This window comes from Rattus rattus, chromosome X (genome assembly GCF_011064425.1).
Source record: "Rattus rattus isolate New Zealand chromosome X, Rrattus_CSIRO_v1, whole genome shotgun sequence".
Taxonomy (NCBI): Eukaryota; Metazoa; Chordata; class Mammalia; order Rodentia; family Muridae; genus Rattus; species Rattus rattus.
In genome coordinates this window covers 128,940,966-128,958,841 of record NC_046172.1, presented here as the reverse complement: position 1 = coordinate 128,958,841, position 17,876 = coordinate 128,940,966, and the positions used below count along the sequence as shown (strand labels likewise).

Here is a 17,876-nt window from a genome sequence, read left to right as displayed (position 1 = left end):
AAAGCTTCAGGGCGTGATCTGGATCTCTGAACACTCTCACACATTTACTGGCAAAACACAGCACAAGCATTTGTAAGGTTTTCCACTGAGAAATTTTCTTGGTTCTTCATTACCGTGGATGGAAGTGTGAAATTGGATTCCTCAACTTAAGCCCCTAATTTTCTCCATCTTCTTTTTCCTGTATAAGTTCTTTAGCTTTGTTATGGATTCAGTTGGATTTTACTTAAAAATGCCCTAGTACCTCAGGGTATAATCTTCACAAATCTATTATTAACAGGGTTATCAAGTCCCTTTGAGGTCATTAAGGTGGTCCTGAACTCAATAGGATTGGTGTCCTTGTAAGGAGAGAAAATTTTGTAAGGGTTGTTTACACACACACATACACACACACACACACACACACACACACACACACACACAGCACTGTGGGAGATGTAAGAGTAACGGGTGATAATAGCCTGTTCCACTTTTATTTATTTTATTTATTTAAGCATTTCTGCATAAGCTCTTATCATGATCCAGTAGTGTCAGGTCCTGAGAAAACCAAAGCAAGGACAAAGCCACAGTCTTTTGTGTTGTCAAAGGGACAACTGACATTAGTCAGATAACCATAGAAGGCAATTTTCAGCTCCAGTCCTAAAACAGTGAGGCTCTCAGGGCAGTAGGGGTGAGTGTACGAAGAGATATGGCCTGTGTTTGCAGTTCTAAATGGCTTTGCCAGGCCACATCAGTATACAGATGCACAGAGTGTGTTATGAAGCAATGATCTACTTTCTATTTATCCATTCTCTGAAGTCTTCCCAACTCCTAAACTATCCACTATTGGCAAACATTATGGCTTCCTCCAAAGAGACACTACTACCTAGAAGAGACAAAGGATATGTAAAAATGAATAGGGAACTGTGATGGGCCTGTGCAAGCAAAAAAGGAAGATATGCTTAGCTTAAGCATTGTTCAGGGTGACTTCTCATGACAATGACTATGAGGAAATACTGATGTAGTATTACCTAACGCTCTTTGCTTGACCCCCACCCACTCTTACCTACTAGTTCTGGTGCTGAAGATGCACATTGCTAAATAAGGAAGACCTTCTTGTTTGAAACCCTAGCACTCTGACCTTTTCGTTCAGCTGACATAATGCCTATCACAGAATAGGTATTCAGCAGGGCTCTGAATGGCTAACACAAGGAACAGTTCTAATTAAGACTTGGGCTTGAACCAGAATGATGATATCAGAAAGCAACGGGGCTTCTGGTGACAGCTTTGGAGACAGCTTTAGTGATCATTTTCAAGACTTCAGGCTTGTACCCTGTAGGCAAGAGACATGTTTGGAAGGCTTTGAAGCAGTTATGTGTCAACCATATTGGTTTTTTTTTTTTTTTTTGAGTGCTTGATACCTTAGTTGCTTTTTTGGTTATTGGGCCAAAGAGTCGCTTAAAGGAAGAAGGATTTATTTTGGCTCACATTTCACAGAAATTAAGTTTATGATGTTGGAGATGATATGGAGGTGAGGGCCTAAAGAAGCTGGTCATATTATATCCTCAGTCATGAAATAGAGATGAACACTGCTGGTCAACTGACTTCTTGCTTCCTCTTTATAAATCATTCTTGGACTACAGCTCATAGAATGACATGGTTCATTTTCAGGGTGAGTCTTCTGTCTGCAGTTAATCCTTTCTGGAAATAACTCTCAGACACACCTAGATTATTCAAAATTCAGTTACGTTGATAAGGAAGAGTAACTATCACTCTCAGTTTGGAAGACAGATGGAAGACAGGATTGATGTGCAAGAGAGTGGATTCTGAGAAACCTCTTTGGGTTACTAGTTACTAAGCTTTCAACATCATTTAAATGGAAGCACAGAGGACTGGCCAAGTAAGGGTGAGAACAGAGATTAGAATGAAACAAATGAATGGTGGGTGGAGCTTCAGTACAGGAGGAGTTCTTAGGAGTGATGCTAGTGAATAAAACCCTGAACCCAAAGAGCAACACAGGAGCAACTGAATTCTTTCAAGCTGTATGATGTAGGTGATCTAGTAGTGACAAAACCAGGAAAATCTGTTTCTTTCCTTCCTGAGCCGGTGCCATATAGACACAAATAGGTAAAAGGAGAGAACCAATTCCAGCAAGCTTTCTTATGACTTCTACATAAGTTCTTTCATATGTGCACACACACACACACACACACACACACACACACACACACATGCATATAAATGTGCAGCCACATGATACATATTAAACAATGTAATAGAACACTGAGTTAAAGAATTATATGAAAATTTCTGAGAAATCAGTTTACATTTCAAAGCTCATAATAAAACTATCAACCCTTCAAAATCTGATCTAGAAAGAGAATCCCCAAGTGAAACTGTTCTAGAAGACGGACAAGCTAAGTCAGAAAATAATCTCTTCAAACTATGAGAGTTCTATGTAGGCAGTAAAACCATGAAAGCTTTCTTTCTTTTTAGAAAAACAGAGAAAACATGGACAGACCCTGGGCTCCAACCTCATAGGTAGCAGTGAATATCCTAGTAAGATCACCAGTGGAAGGGGAAGCCCTTGGTCCTGCCAAGACTGAACCCCCAGTGAACGTGATTGTTGGTGGGAGGGCAGTAGTAGGGGGAGGATGGGGAGGGGAACATCCATATAGAAGGGGAGGGGGAGGGGTTAGGTCGATGTTGGCCCGGAAACCGGGAAAGGGAATAACAATCGAAATGTAAATAAGAAATACTCAAGTTAATAAAAAAAAAATATATATATATATATTTAGCAAATATCCATATATTTTCTTATATGACCTTGGATTTCTCTAATTATCAGATTTTAGAAAGGTTTACAGTACCATGTTTGTATTCTCTCTCATGTTGTAGGCCTAGGTTTTAATAAAGAAGTAGTTTGTTACAAAAAAAAAAAAAAGAAAAAAAGAAAAACAGAGAAAATGTGTTATTTGGCCACTGCATGAGAACTTGGAGTCTGTGGTGCCATTATGCAACCCACTGGTGTCTCATTTGACAGCAATTTCTCACTGGTGTCCAGTCGCCCAGATGTTGCTTGAGAAGGTTAATCTTAACTATCAGCATGACAAGAAAGAAAAGCGTACAGGAGATTAGTAAAGAAATCCTCTGACAGACAATTCAACAATCTATGTTCTGATCTATTGGACATTTTAACCACTGTTTCATGAGACATGAAAATGCAAGTGTCAGCATGCTTTACCTTAAAGTGAGAACAGCTCAGATCCTTGGTCACAATTACTCAGCTGTACCATGTGGCTCACAAGCAGCTATCAGCAATATGCTAGCTTTCCATAAGAGTATGAAGCCACAAACAGATTAAAGTCTGTAACATAAACAACAGTATCTGAAGATGTATTTCCTCATCCCCCTAGAAAAGGGCATCTTTGGCCTCCTTTTGGATTGCTTAACCACATAGGATAAATACCAATTCTATCTCTAGATGAAATCTGTTCTCACACATATTTTATTATATGTTAAAAGTAAAATCAGACATTTTAAAAATACATTCTGAGGATTTTTCCTCAATTTCTATTTCCTAAATTCAGCCTGAAGAGTCTAAACAGCACAGCTGTTTCCCTGGCCTTCCTGTCTGTACTGTATGTAATTATCTCTTCCCTTACCCATACTTGTCTAATGTATTTCTATTGATATGAAAGTCACAACATGACTCCTTCTATTAGTCAGGTTTCTCTAGAGTAACAGAACCTATAGAATATATATATATATATATATATATATGAAATTTATTAGAATGACTTAAGTTTGTGGTTTAGCTAATCCAATAATGGCTGCCTATGCATGTGGAAGTTCCAAGAATCCAGTAGCTGTTCATTTCACAAGGCTGAATATATCAACTGGTCTTCAGCATACACAGAATCCTAAAGAAATAGGCTCTAATTCCAGTGAAGGAAATGAACTGAGAGAGAGAGAGAGAGAGAGAGAGAGAGAGAGAGAGAGAGAGAGAGCGAGCAAATAGAGAACACTTCCTTCTTCCATGTCTTCATATAGACTTTCAGCAGAAGGTTTGGCCCATATTATAGGTGGGGTTTCCAGCTCAAAAGATCTGGATTAAAGATGTCTCTTCCACATCAAAGATCTTTATTAGAAGTGAATCTTCTCACTTCAAATGATACAGTTAACCACAAAATCGCTCGTAGGTGTGTTTGCCTAGTCATTTGGAGTTTTTTGTTAATTCCAGATGAAGTCAAGTTGAGAACCAAGAATAGCCACCATGCTTCTCCTTCTCAAAAGAGCAGCATGCTGCATATTTTATCACTTTTGTTTTGTAATGTGGCACTGCCTCTTCCTGAAATCTGAGAGAGCATGAAAATTCATGGAACAGTGGAAGATCCTTTCTGTCTTGTTCCTATATTTCAAATGGCTGTACAGGGGATTATGGGTGAAGCATGCACAAGGATGTTGGTACAGTAGCAGTATACTCCTAGTTTGCAATAATAGTGAATGATCTGAGACTTCTGAATTGACATAGTTGAGATAGTAGTTTTATCACTGTGACCAGTTGCATGAGGGATTACTATGCCATGCAAGGAAGACTGTGGACATTTTACATGGGTTAGGATACAAGACTATGTTCATTGCATGGTGACAATTTCTTAGTTTTGAGATGAACAAAAATGCATTTGGACAGATCTCAAAATAACATAGGAAATGCCTCTCCTGCATTACTATTGCCTGGATCAGGAAACTCTTACTCAGACAGGTTTCCACTGGAAACCTTCTGTACACCATGAATGGGGCATCCAGCCTTGTTGGACCTTCATAGTTCCCTGGATCCTCCCATTCATTCTCCTAGGCAACAGTTTGTGGCATGCCATGACTATAGGTATTGACATTCCCAGCTTTCCACCTAGCTGTTGGCACATTGTAGAATGCTTTAACCTTGCTTGTGTGAATTAATTAACACGTCTCTCTTTATATTAAACAGGCTTTCATTTAGATAAGCACTAGAATTGGATAGTGTAGCTCAGTGGAATATTTCAATTTACATTTCTACTTCTCCATAGCTTGAGAACGAAATAGTAACATTGTTCCTACTCAAAATGTATTATTTGTTTGTATTTTATGTGAATATTCAGTGTTCTACCTGCATGTATATATGTGTATTGCATATATTCCTGGTACCTGCAGAGGCCAGAAGACTGGGCATCAGATTCTCTAGAACTGAGGTTGTGGACAGTTATAAGTTACCATATAGGTATGGGGAATGAAACTCAGGTCCTTTGCAATAGCAATAAATGCTCTTTAATTTCCTGTTCCTACTTTTAGAAAATGCCAATTTGCCCTCAATAATGGTATACAGAAGGTATCCAATGGGAGCTGTCTGAGTAGGACACTCATAGTGGTTGGCTGAGCTGAGGAGACAAGTTAGGCTGCCAGGAGAGCCAGCTGGCTTGCATACCAGGTCCAAATCTGACCTTGGGTCTTGGGCTCAGCCAGGCCAAGTCATTTTGCTCAGCTAAGTATTTTGGGGTACACTAAGAGACAAACCTTTCAATAATTCTCAATTTCCTTTAGTAAGCTCTAGTAAGTCAATGATATAAACTAGTAGTCACTGAATTGTGTTGTCGAGATTTTTCTAAAGTTCTGACTTTCTCTTTTTAGAGGATAGTTGTAGGACTCTGGTCATCTATTCAGCCCTGGAAACTTAGCTCCTTAATTCTGCAATTAAGCAGAAATGTTACCATTAGGTGATTTTAACCAGGTGTCACAATTTTCATTTCTCAAATCCCCAGGATTGAAATCTTTTGTACTTATGATTTTAACCAGGTGTCACAATTTTCACTTCTCAAAACCCCAGGATTGAAATCTTTGTACTTATGCATGAAAAGAAATGCCAGGGTGTTGAATTCCTGCATATGTAGAGGAGATATAGTGATGATCCTCTTCTCTTTCAACAACAGTCCAGTAATGGGGGACAGGAAATTCATTGGTTGTGAACTGAACATGCTCCCCAATGTGGAAGGTGATCAGTCTGTTACTATATTACTGACGCAGTGATTATAGTTAGCAGGTCTTTGGGAAACACTATAGATTGAATTGTGTCCCTTTAAGACAGATATGCTCTTGAGAAGGGGGATAGGATAGGGGTTTTAAGGGCAGGAAACCAGGAAAGGGTATAACATTTCAAATGTAAATAAATAAAAATTCAATAAAAAGAAAGATATGCTCAAAGGTACAATCTATATAACCACAGAGGTTATGTATAGAGTAATGGAATAGCAGGATAGATCTCTCTAGGAAGGGGAAATAGAATAGATAATTATGGATGGAAGAATTGATAATTCCAAAAGAAAAGGATTGGAAGATCAAACAGGAATGACAAGGGAAGAGGGGAGCAAAGAAGGGAATACAGAGAGATACAGCTAAAAACTAAGGGACATTTCAGGGTTTATATGTAAAACTAATACAGTAGAAGCTACCTAAAATATATACAAATATGAAGATGATCTGAATGAAAAATGAAATAATGGGGGAGATAGAGCCCCACTTGAACATCTCTCACTACCCAGTGAAGCTTCCTGTGCCAGGAATGGGTTATATCTAATCAAGTTGTTGGCCAAGGAGACCCCATGGAAACCCCAAACAATCCAGGCTATTGTCAAGGCTCTTTGTTGCTCTCCACAAACTGATAATCAAGCCATATATTTTTTTTTTTTTTGGTTCTTTTTTTCGGAGCTGGGGATCGAACCCAGGGCCTTGCGCTTCCTAGGCAAGCGCTCTACCTCTGAGCTAAATTCCCAACCCCCAAGCCATATATCTTAAGACAACATCTACACAACTCGTTGAACAAGAAGAAGGTTGAGCTGGTGCCTACATAGAACTTTAATACCAGTGTGCTAGTGTTCACAAGATGGAACCCATCCTCAATACTGCTTGAATGCCCAAGAACTGGAGACCAGATAGACCAGGGAAGTGGAAGAAAGCTAAATGCTACTGTTCTGCTAAAGGAATATAGCAACAACATAATTTATAATGACATTCTTTTATACCCATAGATCAGTGCCTTGCTCAGCCATCATCAGAGAATCTTCCTCCTGCAGTAGATGGGAACAAATACAGAGACTTACATATGGACAAGGTACAGAGAGTGAGATACCTTGAAACACTCAATTTAAATAGGATGTCTCCTTCAATTCCCTCCTCTCACAGATCGGAGAAACCTCCAGAAGAGGAGATGGAGGACAATAAGGATACAAGGCCCTCTAAACACAGAAGGACCAGCACACATACAAACTCACAGAGGCTTTGGTAGCATGCACAGAGCCTGCATGGGGTCTGTAGAACATAATGTCCCAGCACTAAAAGAAGTAGACCCAAGCCCCTATTCCCAACCTAGAACCTACATCCAATTGAAAAATGAGTTCTTTCCAATGAAGCCTACACAGTACTCCTAAGGCCAGGCCCCATGCTCAGCAGTGCACAGCCAACAGGAAATAAACACAGTGGCGTCTTTGCAGGTTCCTTGTCTCACAAGGTCTTGACAGGACATTTATTTTTAACCTTATAGGTCTTTTGTGAATGTATTTTGTCTTCCAGTTTTGTGCTTTTAGGACATTCCTGTGTGTAGAAACATGCATGTCTCTGTATTGGAATGTGTTTCTTGTGGGTTTTTTTGTCTCTTTTCCCCTGTTTGTTTGATTTGTCCTAGTCTAATTTGTTTTATTTTATTTTATTGTTTTTCTTTAGATGCTTGTTTGTTTTTTTTTTTTTTCGAGCTGGGGACCCGAACAGGGCCTTGCACTTACTAGGCAAGTGCTCTACCACTGAGCTAAATCCCCAACCCCGCCTGTTTGTTTTCTAATGAGAGACAGAAAGTATATGGATTCTGATGTGAGGGTAAGTGAGAGTTAGGTAGAGGAGAAAAAACTTCAATCAGAATATATTGTCAAAAAATCTTATTTTCAACAGAAATGATAAAAGGAAGATATACCTAGATTCCAGTACCTCAGAATGCAATCCCATTAGACATAAGGTCTTACCAGAAGTGCTCAAGTTGAAGTCATGAGAGTGATCTCTAGTCCAATTTGACCAGTGCCCTTATATAAAGGAGACATTTGGGTCAGGGACGTATATATAGAGCAGATAATATGAACAAACATAAGAAAACAACTAGCTACAAGCTAAGGAAGAGGGCTAGGCTATGTTCTTCCTTTGACAGCCTCAGAAGGAGTCAGTTTTGCTATATCCAAATCTGTCTCCAGAATGCCAGAAAACAAAGTAAATCTGATGAAGCCTGTGAGCCTGTAGTACTTTGCAATGACAGCCCCAGGACATCCACAGAGGGCCCACTGAGAAACAAACACATGAACTGAAAGGTGCAGAGAAGTAAAGGTCATAACCGTAGCTCTAGCATGTGATGAATGTGTTGAGGATGTGAGATGAACACGAGAGAAATCTAGTTAGCTTGTCAAATTTTTATAATAAGTGAATAGAAGAGTTTGCAAGGCAGCATATAATAGACTCAATCTAATGAAAATGAAAACATTCTCATTCATATTCAACTGCTCCTTTATTCTAATGCAATCATCCACCTTGACAAGCACATTCTCAGAATTTGATTAAATGCTAGTATTATGGAAGGTACAGTGCCAGGTGCTAGGGAGACACAAAGATGGTTGATTTGCTACTTCCCTCAGGTGACTGATAATCTAATCTACGACATATGCATAAAAAGCAGGCCAACAATCACTCCTCTGCATAGATCCTTCATTAGTTTCTGGTTGCTGCTTGTGTTGGTAAAGGTTCTCTGGAAGAACAGTTATAGAATGAATATACCTTATAAACAGAATTTTTTAGATTGGCTTACTTGACAGATGCTGGATAATGCCACAGTGGCTATTTACACACTGGAAAAACTGAGAATCTGGTAGCTACTCAGTCCACAAGGCTGAAACTTAAGGCCTGAGGAATTCCTGGAATTGGAATGGCTTTGGAAGACCGAAAAAGCTGAGTTCCCAAGTTCCCAAGCATGGTTGAAGTGGCGGCGGTGGCAGAAGAGTAAATCCATTAGACAAGTAGACAGGCAGGCAAAAGCAGCAGCATTTTTTTCCGGACCCTTTATTTCTGGGTTACCAACTCTACAGGTCTTTCCCCATAGTAAAATACCCCTACAGACCACCCAGAGCTGGGTTCTTAATTGATTGCTGACCAAATCAAATTGACAACCAAAATAATCAATTATGCTACTATAATATAGGACTGCAGGGTCAGTGACTAGTGTTCCAATTCTGGAAGTTATTTTCCTCACTGCACACCATCATCACTATAACCTGTATGTAAGTTTATTTTTTTCAGATCTTTTTAATAATGGTTCTTAAGTGCTTTAGCCCACCACCCACCAGAGATGGTGGGAAAGAAAGATATGGGGCCAGGGGGGTTGGGGGAGGAAATGGACGTCTTTAGAAAGGTCCTTTGGGGGTTGGGGATTTAGCTCAGTGGTAGAGCGCTTGCCTAGCAAGCACAAGGCCCTGGGTTGGGTCCCCCAGCTCAAAAAAAAAAAAAAAAAAAAAAAAAAGGTCCTTTTGGAGTAACTCCCATCTGTGCTGTCTGGAAATTAGCAGTTTTATTTACAGGTAGATAGCAGCAACTTGATCCACTAGCAAATACTTCAACAGTCCCGTTTGGAAGAGTTGGGTTAGCAACAGCAGTGACACGACCTAGCAGAAACAGCCAGGCCTTAGGCTTAGCACGAGTCACGAGGGGCCAGGAGGGATGCCAGGAGAAATTCTCAGCTGTGCCTCTCTCAGGGAAGCACAGACAGGAGACCACAAGAGTTGCACATCTAGCTCCATAAGCAAGTCAAATACAGCTTCCTTTACTGTCTGGTGAGTCCTATTTATACCCTCCAAACATCATGTGTGCTCCACGTGTCTTTCCTCAGCACGAGCATCTGTTTCAGCTGACATCATTCTGCCAATCAGACCAAGTCTGAGGAAGCAGCAAAAAACTGCAGCACACCACCAGAAGTTTTTTGGTGCATTTCTTTCTATGGAGTCCTGACTAATGCAGCTCAACTATGCAATTTAAGGTGGACCAATACATGTGTGTCATCAGCAAAGAATCCTTATCACGTGTCCTTTCACATGCTTGCTTTAGCAGAACATCATCTCTCCCGTGTCTGCTTCACCTAAAAGTTCTTTCCTGAGTCTGCCTTTGTCTTTTACCTGAGTTCACTTCATGGAAACACTCCTTCACATGTTTGCCCCAGCAAAACACCATCCAACCGACTTTACTAAGAACCCTTATGTTTCCACTTCACCTGTACTTTTATGCTTATCTTTTCCCTGACATGGAGCTTCCTGCCTTCTCCTTCACCACTTAAAGGTCTACTCAATCATATTTGGTAACCAGGGTTCTCCAAGATAATCTCCCATCTCAAGATTGTGAAGTTATTTACAACAGGAATGACTTTTCTGCTATGTAAAGTAATATACTAACAAGTTCCAGGGATTAGAACACAGACATTTTTAAAGATATGTTGTAAGTGTAATCCTACTGACCACAAAATGCTTCCTGCAGTGGAAATCAAGATGGTAAGTAAGCCTTTAGGTGGTAGTAATAATGATTTCTTTTAGGTAAGGGTCATGGTTTTCTAGCAGCAACAAAACAAATAGCAGCATTTTGCTTTACACTAGTAATGTTTCGTGAAACATGTGGTCTTGTATTAGTAATGTTTACACTAGTAATGTTTCTTGAAACATGTGATCTTGTATTAAACTAGATTCTTTTGTCTGTTTCTTTTCCCTCCTGACTTTTTTTGTTTTTCTGTTTCTTTCCCTCCCTGATTTTTGTTAACATATTTATTGTGCAAAGCAATAGGCTTCATCATAACATTTTCACATGTGTATAATATTCTTTGATTGCACCCCGACTCCCAATATCTTCTCCTGTTCCCACCTCCACAGACTTGATTTTTTATCTTGGTAAAATAAATTCCAAAGCCTATATACCTTGACAGTGTAGCAAAATCTCTGAAGAATGGGCAGGAATGAGCTCCAATGTATCTTTGCTCAGCCCTTTCAGTTTCTTTGCTTCACTCACTGCCTTACACCTACACCTACTCAACAGCTGCTGCAGATTCAGCCTCCCAATTGCTACCATAAACACTAAGCTGTAAAGCTGGTTACCATTTAAGGTTGGTGTTTTCACTTGGGTGATCCCACCCTTTGATTCTCAGAGATAGCAAGTCTCCGTCTTACTTTTTGAGACAAGATCTTACATTGCACCCGAAGTTCACCAATTAACTAGATTGGCTATCCAGCATTTCCCCAGGACCCTTCTTCTGTTCCCAGGACTGGGATTATAGGTTCACACCACAGTGCTCAGCTCTGAAAATGCTGGAGATCTGAAGTCAGGTCCACATGCTTGTTAAGTAAGCCCTCATCTATTATCAAAATATATACAGTACAGTATTGCTATCTAGCACACAAAAACTTGCTAACCATAACCACTGATCAGCCTTACCCACACTTCCTTCTTATATTTTTCATTTCTTTCCTTCCTTGTAAAACTACTCAGAATACTGTCTTCAAACTGACTCTTTCTATATATTTTCCTTAATATAATTTTTGTAAATAAATAATACAACACAAAAATATACAACTTAATAACATCAAAGAATAACATAAACCAGTCAGTTTTAGGCATATTTACCATGCTAAGATTGGTCTTGAACTCCTAATCCTCCGTCCTCTCCCTCCCAAGTATAACAATTACAGGTATGTGCAACAAGCTCATAGCCAACATCAAATCAAATGGAAAGAAAATTAAAAGCAATTAGATAGTTGTTATTATGTTTATGTATGTATCTTGTATACCTGATCTCTCCAAGACTTTTAACATGAAGGGGTGTTGGATTTTGTCAAAGGTTCTTTCAGAATCCAATGAGATGATCATGTGGTTTTTTTTCAGTTTCTTTATATGGTGAATTACATTGATGAATTTTCATACATTGAACCACCCTACCCCTGCATCCCTGGCATGAAGCCTACTTGATCATGGTGGATGATATCTTTGATGTGTTCTTGGATTCGATTTGTCAGTGTTTGTTGTTGTTTTTTTTTTTCTTTTTCTTTTTTTCGGAGCTGGGGACCGAACCCAGGGCCTTGTGCTTGCTAGGCAAGCGCTCTACCACTGAGCTAAAACCCCAACCCCGTCAGTGTTTTATTGAATGTTTTTGTATCAATGTTCATGAGGGGGATTGGTCTGAAGTTTTCTTTCTTTGTTGAATCTTTGCATAGTTTAGATATCAAGGTGACTGTGGCCTCATAGAATGAGTTTGAAAGTATTTCTTCTGTTTCTGTTTTGTGAAGTAGTTTGAGAAGTTTTGGTATTAGCTCTTCTTTAAAAGTCTGGTAGAATTCTATGCTAAAACCATCTGGCCTTGGGACTTTTTTGGTTGGGAGACTTTTAAGGATTGCTTCTATTTAGGGGTTATAGAATTATTTACATAGTTCACATGATCTTGTTAACTTTGGTTAGTGGCATCTATCTAGAAAACACAAAGCATCCAGGAAATTTGGGATACTATGAGAAGACCAAACCTAGGAATAGAAGAAGATACCCAATTCAAAAGCCCAGAAACTATCTTCAAGAAGATAGATTCATAGAAGAAAATTTCCCTAACCTAAAGAAAGAGATGCCAATATATGTTGAAGAAGCTTAAAGAACATCAGATAAGAGTCGACCAAAAGGAGAAAATCTGAACATTTATACCCCCAATGCAATGGCACCCACATTCATAAAAGAAACTTTACTAAGGTTTAATTTACACATCAAACCCCACACATTAATAGTGGGCGACTTCTACACCACATTCTCAGCAATGGACAGGCCATTGAGACAGAAGCTAAACAGAGAAATAATAAAACTAACAGAGGTTATAAATCAAATGTACCTAACAGATATCTGTAGAACATTTCATACATTTCATCCAAACACAAAAGAATATACCTAATTCTTAGTACTTCATGCATGAAACCTTCTCCAAAATTGACCATATGATTGGTTACAAAGCAAGCCTCAACAGATACAAGAAAATTGAAATAACTCCATGTATCTTATCAAATTATCATGGAGTAAAGCTGGACTTCAACAACAGCAGAAACAATAGAAAGCCTACATACTCATGGAAACTGAACAACTCTCTACTCAATGAACACTGGGTCAGGGAAGAAATTAAAGACTTTTAGAATTAATGAAAACGAAGGCACAACATACCCAAACTTATGGGACACAATGAAAGCAGTGCTAAGAAGAAAATCCATACCACTAAGTACCTTCATAAAGAAACAAGCAAACCAAAGAGGAGTAGAAGACAAGAAATAACAAAAATCAGGGCTGAAGTCAATTAGAAACAAAGGGAACAATACGAAGAATCAATGAAACCAAGAGTTGGTCTTTGAGAAAATCAACAAGATAGACACACCCTTAGTCAACTCAACTAAAAGCAGAGAGACAGTATCCAAATTAACAAAATCAGAGATGAAAGAGGACATATAGCAAGAGACACTGAGGAAATCCAAAGAATCATTAGGTCTTATTTCAAAAACCTGTACTCCACAAAATTGGAAAATCTAGATGAAATGGATGATTTTTTAGACAGATACCACATATACACATTAATATATTTCATTAATTGCATTGTAGTTTTTAGCTGAGATGGCTCATGTATGAGTAGGTACTTCAGGTTGTCTCCCAAGACATCTGAACTAACCATTGTTGGGAGCTGGAGAGATGGTTCAATAGTTAAGATCATTTACTACTTTTGCAGAGGACTTTAGTTTAGTTCCCAGCTGCTACATTGTGGCTCACCATTGCTCCATTTCTATGGGGTCCAGTTCTGTTTCTCTGACCTCCACAGGCATCAGGCACACATGTGAATAAACATAGATACATGCAGGCAAAACACTCATATACATAAAATAGACAAAACAAAGAAAATTAGCATAGTTATCTTTGGGTTTTCACTTATCTGCTGTTTCTTTTTATATTTTTTTTCTTGTTTGTTTCTATTTTCTTTTTTCTCATGTGTTTTTCCTCCTGATCTGAAACCATTTTACCCAGGAAACCCTTGCTGGGTTTTCCTTCAAAACCTTTTTTGTTTTTTAAAATGTGGAGTATATAATTTCTAGAACTATCCTTGCTGCTGCATTCATTACTTCTTTTAGACTTCTATAATAATCAGTTCTAGGGACCACATACATATTGGAAAGATTAAGCTGTCTCATAGCCCACAGAGATGATTCCAATTTATATTCAGGACTGCAGAGTAAGTTTATATACTTAACATACATATAGGCATTAGAGTATAACTTACCTAAAACTTACAACAATAAATAATAATAACAAAGGTAACCTTCCACCATAGTAATGAAAGGATGATGTAAATAGTGTTTGCACATTTGCCCTTTTCTTGCTCTTTATTCATTCTAGGATGTATTGTATAGAGCTACGCTGAGGTATGTACTGTAAACTTCCTCATTAGCCTAGGACTTCGTGATTCAAGGAAACATTTACTTTCCCAATTTCCTTTCAGTCATTCTGTCCACTTGAAACTTATTTTTGTACAGGTTCCTAGGAAAGGTGTCATGGCAACACCATTCTGAAGTCGTTGTATGTCCATGAGGCTTGGATGCATTCACACTTTAAAGGGAAGTTTGACTGGATTTTAAATCCTTTGCTATGAATCCCCCACTGCCTTTTTCCCCTTTAAATTTCATTGTCCAAGAACATTGCTTTTGGACACTTAGGGAAAATTTAATTTTCTTTCTATGGCCTTAACCTCTTTGGCCACATAGCTAGACTTGTTTTCCTTTAAAGTTCAATAATTTCACTAAAACACAATTTGGATTTGCTTGTTTTGGATTGGTTCTCTTAGGTACATTTTGTTCCCTTTCTGATTGTGGTTCTGAATAGCACAGGAAGGGTTCATTGAATTAAGCATTTTCATGTTTGTTCCTTTCATTTGCTTTATTTTTTTATCTTGGAGATATATATTATTTACAGCATAGTTTTATATTTGTCCCCTCTCTCAAGTCCTCTTCCTCTCTTTGCCATTTTATTTTAAATGTGCACCTGATTTCTTCATCTGTTTTCATCTTTAAAAATATGTGGGGTTGGGGATTTAGCTCAGTGGTAGAGCGCTTGCCTAGGAAGCGCAAGGCCCTGGGTTCGGTCCCCAGCTCCGATAAAAAGAACCAAAAAAAAAATATGTATGTTTGCCTATATGCCCAGTGCCTATGGAGTCCAGAAGAGCATTTTGGGTCCCTCAGAACTAGACCAACAGATGTTTGTGAACTGTCCTGTGGGTGCTGGGAATCAAACTAGAATTTTCTGCAAGAGCAACATGATGTACTTTTAACCACCAAGTCATCTCTCCAGACCTCCAGTTTTTTTTTTGAGGTATTATAAGCTGTGTTTTGTCACTTTATTATGGTTTCATAGCTGTGAAGATACACCATGACAAAGACAATTCTTATAAAGGACAATATTTAATTGGGACTGGCTTACAGGTTCAAAGGTTCAGTCCATTATCATAAAGATGGAAACATGGCAGCATCCAGACAGGCATGGAACTGAGAGTTCTACCTCTTGATATGCAGTCATCAAAGAGTAGATTGTCACACTGAGCATACTTTGAGCATATATGAGACTTCAAAACTCCCACAGTGACACACTTCCTCCAACAAGGCCACACCTCCTAAGAGCATCACTTGCATGGGACAAGCATTCAAACACACGAGTCTATAGGGGTCAAACCTATTCAAACCACCATAGTCACTTAAAGGTCTTTAAAACTTAATCTTATTTACTGAAAGAAATTAAGGACCTTAAATTTCACCCATAATTGCTTTCTCAATTAATTGCCCCATTTCTGTGATTTTATTATTCTGATTTGTGTTGTTCCTTCATGTCTTTGATTATTCTCCCTTGGTACTTATGATTGAACCTAGAGTCTTGCACATGCTAAGCAACTACTCTACCACTGGGCTACATCTCTAGCCATTTCTTACTCACATATATTGTATGTTGAGCAAATTCTCCCCTTTCTTACCTATCCATTTAGTTTCCCTAGACAATTTTACTTCTACTTTCTCTAGAAATTCTCTCTCTGTCTCTCTGTTTCTGTCTCTGCCTGTCTCAGTTTCTCTCTCTCTCTCTCTCTCTCTCTCTCTCTCTCTCTCTCTCTCTCTCTCTCTCTCTCTCTCTCTGTGTGTGTGTTTATTCTTTCCTTTTTTCTTCTCCCAAAGAACATAGACTAGCCAGGTTGTAGGATCTTAGTAGCCCAGTCTCTTGAAAACTAAGAATAACATATATCATTTGGTTTGTTGTATATCTTTTCCCTTTTCTGTCTACTTTCAGCCAAGTCTGTCTCACTGCTCCTTCCCATGTTTCTACCATTCCTTGTTCTATATACATACACTTTCTTCCTCAATCTTTCCCCAGCTCACTAATCATAAAGTATTATTTAGGGTCTGTTTTCATGGTGGTTGTTTTTCATTTTGGCTCAACACAAAGTAACTAAAAGATGACCCATCTGCTTAGTGGAGTGTATCCATCAATAATGCTGTAAAGGACCTTGTTTCTCCACATATACTCATAGTCCCAGTCAGGGGCATAATACTTGTAGTCAAATGGTTCTTCAGGCTTAAACCATACAGTGATTTTTTTCTTAGCACTTTTCACTGAATTGCTGACAACTTAAATGTAGAAATTTCCTTGAATGGTGCCTGTTTTAGAATCAGCAGAATTGGTCGTTCTCAACATCACTTGGCTAGGTTTTACCACACTGAACTCCTCTCTGGCCTCCACAAACCCTATTCATATACTTCACTAGCCTGGGGAAGAAAGGATGGTCTTTCAGGTCAGTGTAGTGTGGCTGCTTCAGGTCCATGTCAGAAGCCCTAAGGGATTTCATGACTATCATGTGGGATCCCTTATGCTTCAAACCCTTGTTGATCTTGTCCACTAGTCTGTGATATATGCCTTTTGGCTTGATGGCAATGAATGTGTGATCCTCCTGATTGATCCTCCAGAGTACCTGAGATTATGTGTGTTTGATGAGCGCACAGAACTTGGATTATTTTCTTAGTGACTTTAGCCTAGTTTAAAATGAGGGAGTCTAGGAAGGTGTTTTTCTGCTTTTATTCCTTTCCCTTTTTAGCACTTTGCATAAGATTTGCCTTTGATCATCTTCTGTTACTTCTCTGGGGAGTCTGCATTCCATGTTCATACCATGGGAAACAAGATCTCCCAGGATCTGTTAGCTATATTTGAGCTAACTGATTGGGAAATAGTAAGGCTTCCCCTCTCCTCAATTCTATGCATTGACATGCCTCAGCAAGTCAGATCTATAAAACCTTTCCAGTGTGTCAAGTGGTGGAATTTTGGAGAAATTCCTGAGGTTCACAAATGGTTATTCACTTAAGGAATGTGAAAACTTACATGCTGGTAGCCTTTTAAACTAAACAACAGAAAGCCAAGTCAGTGAATATCCTGTTCCCTTCATAACCTAAAGGCTTGCTCTAGTTACCACTTCTAAAGGAGCAGCTCTTGTCTTAAACTTTGCTTCTTAATGTCTACAATAAGTCCCTAGTGAGGCTGACACCTAAAAGTGTAGGCACCAATTTGGAGGCCACTATGTTCAATGTAAGGGGCAAGATATGAAAGGACAGATAATTGAAGATTCAACCCTGAAGTACCTTGGATCATGAAAACAGAGAATGAATAAATGATTATTGGGGAGTAAGTGTCTAGAGGAGAGAGAGCGTCAGTCTGGGAAAAGGAAACCATTCTATAGTTGAGAAATGATATTCTTTGCACCATATAGTGAA

The 17,876-nt window shown here is 38.8% G+C and overlaps 1 pseudogene; it reads right to left on the bottom strand.

Moving 5' to 3' along the window:
- Positions 1–16,563: 16,563 nt before the first annotated feature.
- On the bottom strand, positions 16,564–17,269 carry LOC116888218 (annotated as a pseudogene).
- Between the last annotated feature and the right edge of the window lie 607 nt (positions 17,270–17,876).